A 12,585-nucleotide genomic window follows, 5' to 3' on the forward strand; every position below is an offset into this window, starting at 1 on the left:
GTACCCGCTGTGCAAAGAATCCGCCGGCACCTGTCTATAAATCCTAAGCATCCTCTGACTCTGCTCCGCTGAACTCTGGAGGCTTAAGCTTCCCAAACCACTCCCGTCTCTTCTGCTCCTCATCACTCATAGGTCGTCCAACCTGGGCTCGAGCAGCAGCAACCGACTGGGCTGGTAGTACCCTTTGGTGTCTGGAGTCCCTGAGCTACCTGCTCTAGAGTACGGGCGGCGGGAGTCTGAGCACCTCCCTAGCATGTGAAGTGGATGGTGCAGCTGGAACTGAGACTGCATGAGCCAGGCTTGTGCACACAGTCAAAATCTGGGCTAAGGCCTCCTGAAGGCCTAGGATCACAATGGGCACAGCTGGTTCCACCGGCTCAACAACATTTGGTATCTTTTCCACGGTTGGGGCAACTGATGGCTCCATATGTGCTGCTTTAGCTGTAGTACGAGCCGCACCTCGGCCTCTATCGCGACCCCGGTGTCTCGCGGCCCAAGCTAGTGGTATTGGTGGCCGTCTACCTGATCTGGTCATACGTTTCCTCATCATCTATGATAAAATAGAAGAGTACAAGTTCAGATTCCAGAATTAACAAATCCGCACGACAAGAATACAAGAAAGTGAGGTTTCCTAAGGGTTCGGTAGACTCTCGTAGATAAGTACAGATGTCTCCATACTAATTCGCAAGACTCTACTAAACTTGCTCATTACTCGTGAGACCTAAGTAACTTAGGGATCTGCTACCAACTTGTCATGATAAAAAATTCCAACCTATCGTGATGGCGCCTAACACACTTGCTAGGCAAGCCGATAAGTTTCATAACAGCCAAACATTTGGAATAAAATATGTTTTAATAAACTCAACATCGGAAAATCTCATAAATATCTAATAAAAATAACTAAAATACTACTACAACCACCCCAAAATCTAGTGTCTACGATTACATGAGCACTACTAAGTATCAACATAAACAAAACTCTAGTACAACTGTTTAAGTAGTAGAATAGTACTGAAGAAAATAAAAGGAGGGAGAATCAAGGTCTGCGGGCGTCATAACATCAACCTCAAAGTCTCTGAGTAGTACTAGCACGGATCTAGCAATCACCTCGTCCAAATGTACCCGTATCTCCACATGAAGTGCAGAGTGTAGTATGAGTACAACCGACCAAATGTACTCAATAAGTAACAGAACTAACCTTGGGCTAAAAGCAGCGACGAGCTAAGAAAGGTACAGTCAAAACCAAATATAATAAGAACACGAATATGATGATGATAATGACAATACATAACTCGGAGAATTTCCATAATCAGCTCGTTCAGGGTACATACATTTAGACATGTTTTCAAGTTCAACAATTAAAGCCCAACACTGATAAAAATATGTCAAGTACAACTAGCATGAAGAATGGCACATCTCTATGCCTACCTTTCATTATGCATGTCAAATGTATGATTTCACAGCGATATTCCCAGGTACTCACACTCTTAGAGTACACAATCTGTCCATCTCAATCAATGTGCATGCGCTTGCTGCTGGTATGTCAGACTCTGGGAGGGGGGGGGGGAGGGGCGGATCATGCCCAAATGCTAATATAAGGCCTGCTACGACGTGCATCCCGATCCATACAAATAAATAAACTAATAAGGCATGTTGTGGCGTGCATCCCGATCCACAATAACACTCACAACCCGACTCCCAAGCCCACCTCAGTTATCCATTTCTTAAGTCTCAAGGGCTCATAATCTCGTACTACTCAGCCCAAATAATAATAACATGTGATGTAACAATAGATGATAACCGAGACTGAGATATGATATGCAAATGAAGGACTATGACTGAGTACATAATTTCAATTAAAGAAGATATCTCAAAACAACATAAATAACCTTACTAGGTCTCAACAGAATAAGCACATAGCCTAAACGTGATTTCTAATAGGAATCACAATTCAATTACTCTAAGTAAGTATTTCACGGATAGATCAAGGCTTGATAACAACACGGTACAAAAGAATCAACCGGATCATGATTACACGGCGCACGCCCACACGCCGGTCACACAACATACATAACACATTTTCCAGGGATAAATACCCTCAATTCCAAGTTTAGAAGTGTTACTTACCTCAAAGAGCACAAATCAATGCTCCAACAAACCCTTCCCGCGCGTAACGGCCTCCAAACGATACGAATCTAGTCACAAACAACTTAATATCAACAAATGATGCCTTAGGAAACAACTTCAAACAATAAAATTTTGATCTTTATCAAAATCAAAAAGTCAACCCCGGGTTTGCACCCCGGAACCTGACAAAATTCATAAATTCCGTACACACATTCGATTATGAGTCCAACTATACCAAAATCCTCCAATTCCGACCTCAAATCAACCTTCAAACCTGCATTTTTCATTTTTGAAAGGTTTCTACAAAATTCTCCATTTCTTCACTTTAATTCACTAATTAGATGCTAAAAACAAAGATGGAATCATGAATAATAACAAATCCGAGTAGAAAACACTTACCCTGATCCAAATCTTGAAAATCACTTCCAAAACTCCCAAAATCGAGCTCTACAACCAAAAATATGAAATAATACTCTAACCCTCGATTTGGGTTTTTAAAGCTTCTCCCAAATGCTCCTCTTCGCGAATGCAAAAAATGTCTTACATCCGCAAAGCAAAAATATTACCAGCTGACAAAACATCCTACACAAACGCGATGCCCAAGTCGCGAACGCGATGCCTCATAGTGCTTTGCCTACGCAAATGCATCTCCTTGACCGCGAACGCGAAGGCTTAAGGCCTGGTGCCCAAGCCAGCCTCATCCTTCTACGTGAACACAACTCTTCTCTCGCGATCACGATGCACAACCCCTCTATTCCTTCTTCATGAATGCGAAGAATAAAACAATCTGCCACCTAGGATCACTACGCGAACGCGACCACCATATCGTGATCACGATGAAGGACACACTATATATCAGATCAACAGTTCTATAAGACCAAAATGAAGCCGAACTTCGTCTGAATCACAGCCAAGGCCCCTGGAATCCTTATCCAAACAAACAAGCAGGTCCTAAAATATTATACGAACGTAGTCGAAGCCTCAAATCATATCAAACAACATTCAAATCACGAATCGCACCCCAATTCAAGCTTAATGAACTAATGAATTTCCAAATTCTAAAACTAATGCTGAATCATACCAAACCAACTGAAATCCGAACCTGATATCAATAAAGTCAACTCTCGGTCAAATCGCTCAGCCTTCCAAACCTTCAATTTTCCAATTTTCGTCAATTCAAGCCAAAACAACCTACGGACCTCCAAATCAACATTCGTACGTACTACTAAATCCAAAATTACCATACGAAGCTATCAGAACCATGGGATAATATGTCACAATTCACTCCTAATCATTCCCAGAACCAAACCAATTACCCCGACAAGTCACATAACAATAAATAAAAATAGAATAAGCAATAAATAGGGGAACGGGGCTACAATATTCAAAATGACCGGCCGAGTCATCATGACACCGCTAGGACCAATATCGGGATCTGCACAAGAAGTACAAAATAGTAGCATGAGGACAACTGACCTCATGTACTCCGTAAGTGTCGAGCCTAACCTCGAGAAGTAGTGACAAGTCTATGACATGACACTCATAATAAACATGTATGGATAATAATAAAAGAATACTAAAATGTAGATTAAGTAGTAAACTCATAAAAACGGACCCGAAGGTCAAAAACTAGAGGGCCTAGAATAACATCATCTCATAATATCCTTTCACAGTATACAAATAGAATGATATAGCTACCAACAATTATAACACATCATATACTGTTGCGGCACGTAACCCAATCCCACAATAACATAATAACTGTTGTGTCATGCAACCTGATCCTATATAATCACAACATTTGTTGTGCAACCCGATCCCAACATCATATCATATCATTATTCGTTGTGATGTGCAACCAGATCCCAATATCAATTCATTTACATAAATAACCCAACACAACTAATTACGAAATCTCCACACCAAAAGGGAAATGAAATATACAGATCATTAAGGAACTACCAATACAAACGGAGGTTAACCAATACCTGGTGATTATAATTCTCTTCAAATCACCAATACAAGAACAGCTAAAGAACTCACAGAAATCATAATAACATAATAAAGTGCAACAAGTAATTTAAAGTCAATAAAAGCAAGTTAAACATGAAGCAGTGAAGATATACAACTAATACAGGTGGAAACATATGGCGGTTAAGCAGATATTGAGCGAGAAATGAATAAATCGAAATAAGTAACAAGTAAATAGCAGGTAACTAGTAAAGCATGGATAACAAGTAATATCATGTAGCAATCAAAGCATATAGCAAGAGATAACATGGAAGAAGTGATGACATAAAGGTAAATAGCTTAATCCCGCATGCTTTTACCCATGACGACGCATATACACTCGTCACCTCGCATATACGTCGTTTTCCCACATTATTCACATAACAATTAGACCAACAAGTCTTAATTCCCTCAAATCAAAGTTAGACACAACACTTACCTCTTTGCACTACCAACTCAACAATCAACCATGATTTTCCTTTCGAATAAGCCTCCAAATCAACAAAACATAGTTAAGTCCCAAATTTTCCCTCTTTGACCCAGCTGTATGTATCACATTTGCGAATATTTGTTCGCAAAAGCGAAGTCCGCATATGCGACACATGCGATAAGTGTATTAAATAGCCAATGGTTGCAAATGCGAACATCCTACCCATCGCAAATGCGAATCTTCCCTAACATTACATCTCATTGCAAATGGGATGCTTTGTCGCAAAAGCGATCAGAGTGGAATTCGCAAAAGTGACATACTCTTCACAAATGCGAAGACATAGCCCCCAGCCCATGCTCACAAATGAGATCCCTTGACCACAAAAGCAAGCTCGCAAATGCAAGCCAGACCTCGCAAATTCGAGATCTGCAGCTGAACGCCAGTAAATGAATTGCACCAGCTATCTTCAAATCATCTAAACTCATCAATTACACACCCGAAACTCACCTGAGCCCCTCGGGCTCCAAACAAAACATGCACACAAGTGTAATAACATCCTACAAACTTTCTCGGTACCTCAAATTGTCAAACTAACATTAAATAACATGAATTGATCATCAAAACTCAGATTTTAAACTTGAAAAATCATTTTTACAATTTTTCACATAACACATTGAAATACGCTCAGATCACCCGGACCCCAACCAAACGTACGTACAAGTAAAAAATTATCATACAAACCTACCGAAATCGTCAAAACACCAATCCGAGGTCGTTTACCAAAAATGTTGATCGTGGATAAATCAACTCTCATTTTAAGCTTAAAATCACTTTTTCTTCAAAATTTTACATAAAATCTTTTTGGAGAACGACATGGACCATGCACGCAAATTGAGAAACATAAAATGAAGCTAATAAAGGTCTCGAAACATAAAATGAAGCTAATAAAGGTCTCGGAACATAAAAATAAAGGCTAGTAGTCAAAACGACATATCATCTCATCACATTCTCTAACACTAAAAGAAACGTATGTCCTCGAATAGACATAAAAAAGTACCTGGAATGATAAAAAGGTGGGGGTAACTACTCTGCTTATCTGAATCGGACTCCTAAGCAGCCTCCTCAATTGGATGACCCCTCCATTACACTTTCATAGAAGGAAAACTCTTGGATCTCATAGGTCACTGGCTCTTCCTCATAGGTTAGATTATCATCAAGTTGCACCATGCTGAAGTCCAAAACATGTGAGTTATCCTCATGGTACTTTTGAAGCATGGAAACATGAAATACTGTATGTACACCTACTAGTATAGGATGAAATTCAAGCCTATAAGCAACCTCCCCAACTCTCCAAGATCTCAAACGAGCCGATAAACCTCAGGCTCAACTTGCCCTTCTTCCTAAATGTAATGACTCGACCGGTTATTTTATGTATGGTAGCCCCGTTCCCCTTTTTGTTTCTTATTCTATGTTCATTTGTGGTTATGTGACTTGCCGGGGTAGTTGGTTTGGTTCTGGGGATGTTTCAGAGTGAATTGGGATACTTAGTCCCAAGGCGGGGAGCTTAAGTTGGAAGAGTTGACTAGAGTTTGACTTTTGTGTAGACAACTCCAGAATAGAGTTTTGATGGTTTCAATAGCTTTCATATGGTGATTTCGGACTTTAGTGTATGTCTGAATGTTGATTTAGAGGTCCTTAGGTCGATTTGAGGCTTTTAGGCGAAAGTTGGAAAGTTGAAGGTTTGGAAGGTTGAGAGGTTTGACCGAGAGTTGACTTTGTTGATATCGGATTTGGATTTCGGTTTTGGGGGTTGGAATAGGTCTGTTGTGTCATTTATGACTTGTGTGCAACGTTTGAGGTCATTCGGAATTGGTTTGATATGATTTGACATTAGTTTTAGAAGTTGGAAGTTCATTAGTTTATTAGGCTTGAATCGATGTGCAATTCATGATTTTATTATTGTTTGATGTGATTTGATTCTTTGAGTGAGTTCGTATTATGTCTTAGAACTTGTTGGTATGTTTGGATGGGTTCCCGGAGGCATCGGGTGTGTTTCGGATGGTTAACAGATCAAATTTTGGACTTAAAGCATTGCTGAAGGTGTAAGGCTTCTGGTGTAATCGAATCTACGGTGGGCTTGGCCACAGATGCGGAGCCGCAGGTACGGCTAAGAAGCCACAGAAATGAAGTGGGAAATCCCAGAAGAAGTCTGTAGATACCGTCAATGTATCGCAGGTGCGGAGGATGAGCTGCGCAGGGCAATCCGCAAAAGTGGAAGATGACTGGGTGAGGATGAGCTGTAGATGCAGAGGTTTTCTGCAGGTGCGGACCCGTAGAAATGGATATGGGACCGCATATGTGGTGGGGTGGATTTTTAGTAGGAAGCGCAAATGCACATTTTTACCACAGAAGCGGATATAGGAGCGCATAAGCAAAATCACTGGCAAGATATTAAAATCGAAGGGTTTCATTGTTTTCTCGTTTTTGGAATTGTGGAACTCGGTCTAAGGCGATATTTGGAGCATTTCTCATCCCTATTAAAGAGGTAAGTGATGTTTATTCGATATTGGTATTAGATATTAATTAACCATTGATTATTATGCCTAATGTTCATGAATCTAAGATGGGATTTGGGATTTTTGGACTATGTTGTTGGAGAGTGAGATTTGAAGATTTGAGGGTCGATTTGTGGTTGGAATTTGATGATTTTGGTATGGTTGGACTCAAAATTAAATGGGTGTTCGTAATTTTTTTATTTTTTCAGGCTCCCGGATTGATTTTTGTCTTGATTTAAAGATCTTAGATTATCTTTTAGAATCACTTCCTAGATTTATCTTTTGGAATATCAACAATCACTTCCTGTGACCAAGCCTGGCAGATTGTGATTGTTGGCACGAGAGTTTTCCGTGCGGCTTATATTATTAGCATGTGAGTTATCCGTGCAGCACGTGATTTGTCCATGCGGATCCAGATATTGATATTATTAGCGCGTGAGTTGTCTGTGAAGCACGCGAGTTGTTCATGCAGCTGATACTATTAGTACGTGAGTTTTCAATGCAGCGTGTGAGTATGGATCCATCCCCCTAACCCTCTCATGTTTCTCTCTTGATGGTGTACACACGGATATTGAGGAAAATCAGGCTAGTGTTCATTGGATTTGTATTTCATCTTTACTTGCCATTTCCGAGGTTATCTACCTGATTCATTTGTATATTACCCTTATATGTTGTATCATTCACTGAGAAGAGTACTTGAATAATTGTACTCACACAGATAGTTCCTTCAGTGGTTTATATTTGATCACATTATTTTCATGTACTTGTTAAATTGATGAAATTGTACCGGTCATAGGAGGTATTTTTTAGAATTCTTGCTTCTTTTACCTCGCTGAGGTTAGTTACGATACTTATTGAGTACATTGGATCGGTTGTGCTTATACTACACTTTGCACTTAATTGTGTAGATCCAGGTGTTGGTACCAACTATCGGTAGCAAAGTCGCTATTGAGTAGAGTATGGAGAAACGAGGTAGAGTTGCATTTCCGCCCGTAATCTTGACTTGTCTTTTCTTATGTACTGCTGTCTTTATTTCAGATAGTATTATATTTAGTCATTTTGGATCTGTATTCTCGTATTAGAGCTCATGACTATGTATTTACCAGCTCTAGGGAGGATTTATCATCTATTACCAGTATTTTGTTACATTGAGATTTCATACTTATGTTATTTCTATAAATTTTGTTGTTTAGGATCTTTATCATTATGTCTGGCTTGCCTAGAAAGTATGTTAGGTGCCATCACGATGGGCTGGGATTTTGGGTCATAACAAGTTGGTATCAGAGCCATAGGTTCATAAGTATTACGAGTTATGAACAAGTTTAGTATATTCTTGCGGATCGGTACGGAGACGTCCGTACTTATCTTAGAGAGGCTACCATACTATTAGGAAACTTCACTTTCTTGTATTCTTGTCATGTAGATTTGTTATTTTCGAAATTTGAACTTTAATCTTCTATTCTATCACAGATGGTGAGGACACGTGTGACCGGATCAGGCAGACGACCACCAGTACCACCAGTTAGGGCCACGAGAGGCCGGGGTTGTAGTAGAGGCCTAGGTGCGGCTTGTACTACAGCCAGAGAAGCACCTGTGAAGCCACTAGTTTATCCAATTGAGTAGCAGGTACCAGATGTTGTTGAGCCAGCGGGGCCAGCTCAGACACCATCTGTGCACATCATGATTCTTGGACTTAAGGAGGCCTTAGCCCAGATTTTGACTCTGTGCACGAGTCTGGATAAAGCAGTTTTGATTCCAGCTGCACCAGCCACTTCACAGGTCGGGGGAGGTGCTCAGACTCCTACAGCCCGTACTCCAGAGTAGCTAGCTAAGGGACTCCAGACACCAGGTGTATTGCTAGTTTATTCAGTTATTACCGCTCGGGCCGAGGTTGGACCCTATATGAGTGATGAGGAGCAGAAGAAATTGGAGCGGTTTGGGAGGTTTAAGCCTCTAGAGTTCAGTGGAGTAGAATTAGAGAATGCTCATGATTTTATAGATCAGTGTCAACTGATTCTTCGCACGGTGGGTATTTTGGACACCAGTGGGGTTTAATTTACTACTTTTTAACTGACAGGGGCAACTTACCTATGGTGGTAGGCCTATGAGTTGATCAGGCCAACCGATGCAGCGCCAATTACATTGCATGAGTTCTCAATTCTCATCTTAGAGAAGTTTGTCCCACAGACTCATAGAGAGGAGTTGCATAGGAAGTTTGAGCAGCTACGCCAAGAGGGTATGACCGTGACGCAGTATGAGATGAGGTTTGCAGAGTTATCGCATTACGTGGTATGGTTGGTTCCCACTGAGAGGGAGAAAATTAGGAGGTTCATTGATGGCCTCAATTATGCTTTACACTTCATTATCGCTCAGGAGGTTGCGACATATGCTAGGTTTGATCAGGTGGTCGAGATTTCTAAATGTTTAAAGCTGGTTTGCAGGTAGGAGCGTGAGGAGCGGGAGGCCAAAAGGCCTCGTAGTTCAGGTGGTTTCAGTAGTACCTCATCTAGATGTCAGTTCCATTACAGTAAAGGTCGCTCTTCTAGACCCATTCAGACAACCCGCCATGTTCCTCGTGGTTCTTCAGTTAGCCACAGTTCCTATAGTGCATGCCCAGCTCAGTCATCATTCAGTGTGATGCCTTCACAGAGTTCTTACCATGCTTCATCTGCACATGGTTCCACATGTAGCTATTCATATCATCAGAGTCAGCAGCCGACAGATGAATGATTATTTTGAGTGTGGGGACTTGAGTCATCTCAAGAGAGATTACCCCAGACTGTTGAGTAGTGTTCCACAGTAGAGTTCTAACCCCATGATTTTAGAACCACCAATTACGCCACCTGTACAGCCAGCTCGGGGTGGGGTTCAATCAGCTTGAGTCCGCCCTAAAGGGGAAGGTTAATCAGGTGGTGGTCAGGCCCGTTGCAACACATTTCCAGATAGGCCAGAGGCAGTTATTTCCGATGTCATGATCACATGTATTGTTTCAGTGGGCCACACAGATGCTTCAGTATTATTTGACTTTGGTTCCACTTATTCATATGTGTCATCATACTTTTCTCATTATTTGGATACGCCCCTATGATTCTTTAGTTACCTATTCATGTATCTACATCGATGGGTGATTCTATTGTTGTGGACCGTGTGTATCGGTCATGTGTGGTGACTATTGGGGGACTTGAGACGAGTGTTAATCTTTTACTGCTTATCATATTTGATTTTGACATGTTTTTGGCATGGATTGGTTGTCTCCATGTCACGCTATTCTGGATTGTCACCCTAAGATCCTCACATTGGCGATGCCGGGTTTGCCTAGGGTTGAGTGGAGAGATTCCCTAGATTATGTTCCTAATAAAGTGATTTCATATTTGAAGGCTCAACGGATGGTTGAGAAGGGATGTCTGACATATTTGGCCTTTGTGAGGGATGTTAGTGCTGATGCTCCTAGCATTGAGTCTGTTCCGTTAATGAGAGACTTCCCAGATATGTTTTCTACAGACTTGTCGTGCATGCCACCCGACATGGATATTGATTTTAGTATTGATCTGGCACCGGGAACTCAACCTATCTCTATTCCACCGTATCGCATGGCACCAGCAGAGTTGAAAGAATTGAAGGAACATCTACAGGAGCTACTCGATAAAGGATTCATCAGGCCTAGTGTGTTGCCTTGGGGTGCGCCAGTTTTATCTGTGAATAAGAAGGGTGGTACTATGCGGATGTGTATTGATTACAGGCAGTTGAACAAAGTTATAATTAATAACAAGTACCCACTACCATGCATTGATGACTTATTTGATTAACTTCATGGTGCTAGAGTGTTCTCCAAGATTGATATCAGGTCTGTGTATCACCAGTTGAAGATTGTGGAGTCTGATATTCTGAAGACGACATTCAGGACCCGCTATGGTCATTACAAATTTCTTGTGATGTTATTTGGGCTAACCAATTCCCCAACAGCCTTTATGCACCTGATGAACAATGTGTTCCAGCCGTATCTTGATTCTTTCATCATGGTATTCATTCATGATATATTGGTGTACTCACGAAGCCATGAGGATCACGAGCAACATCTATTGCACTCCTAACGTTGAGAGAGAAGAAGCTATATGCTAAATTATCCAAGTGTGAGTTTTGGTTGGATTTGGTGGCGTTCTTGGGCCACATGGTGTCTAGTGAGGGGATCAAAGTAGATCCGAAGATGATTAAGCTAGTTCAGAATTTTCCCAGACCGTCTTCAACTATTGAGATTCAGCGTTTTCTTTGTTTGGAAGGTTATTATTGCCATTTTGTAGAGGGTTTCTCATCCATTGTTGGACCTTTGACTAGATTGACCTAAAAGGGTTCCCTATTCAGGTGGTCTGATGAGTGTGAGGAGATCTTTCAAAAGCTCAAGACTACCTTGACCACATCTTCAGTTCTAGTTTTGCCGTCAACATCGGGTTCATATATAGTTTACTGTGATGCTTCGCGGATTGGCATTAGGTGTGTCTTGATGCAAAAGGGTAGGGTGATTGCATGCTACACGTCAGCTGAAGCCCTATGAGAAGAACTACCTCGTTCATGATTTAGAATTAGCAGCCATTGTTCACACATTGAAGATTTGGAGGCACTATCTCTATGGCATGTCTTGTCAAGTATTCACAGATCATCGGAGTCTACAACCCTTGTTTAAGTAGAAGGATCTAAACTTGTGTAAGTGGAGGTGGTTAGAGCTATTAAAAGACTATGATATCACCATTTTGTATCATCCCGGGAAGGCCAACGTGATGGCAGATGGCTTGAATAGAAAGACTGAGTGTATGGCTAGCCTTGCACATATTCCAAATGGTGAGAGGCCGCTTAAATTTAATGTTCAGGCTTTGGCCAATCAGTTCGTGAGGCTAGATGTTTCGGATCCTAGCCTCGTTCTTGCTTACGTGGTTTCTCGGTCTTCTTTTTATGAGTACATCAAAGAGCGCCAGTATGACGACCCCCATTTGCTTGTCCTTAAGTACACGGTGCAACATGATGATTCCAAGGAGGTTTATTTTGGAGATGATTGGGTATTGCGAATGCAGGGTCAGATTTGTGTGCCCAATGTGGATGGGTTGTGTGAGTTAATTCTTGAGGAGGCCCACATTTTGCAATATTCCTGTAATGACCCGGCCGATCGTTTTGAATATTATAACCATGTTCCTCTATTTACTGCTCAATTTATGCTTTATAGTTGTTTTATGACTTCTGGGTTAGTGGGTTCGGGTCCGGAAAGAATTCGGAGTGAAATGAGACACTTAGTCTCATAATTAAAAATTTAAGTTAGAAAAGTGGACCGGATATGGACCTATGTGTAAACGACCTCGGATTTGAATTTTGATGATTCCAATAGCTCCGTTTGGTGATTTTGGGCTTAAGAGCGTGTCCGAAATATTATTTGGAGGTCCGTAGAGGAATTATGCTTGACATGCCAAAAGTTGAATT

Source organism: Nicotiana tabacum, chromosome 15, assembly GCF_000715075.1.
Source record: "Nicotiana tabacum cultivar K326 chromosome 15, ASM71507v2, whole genome shotgun sequence".
In the NCBI taxonomy this organism is placed as follows: domain Eukaryota; kingdom Viridiplantae; phylum Streptophyta; class Magnoliopsida; order Solanales; family Solanaceae; genus Nicotiana; species Nicotiana tabacum.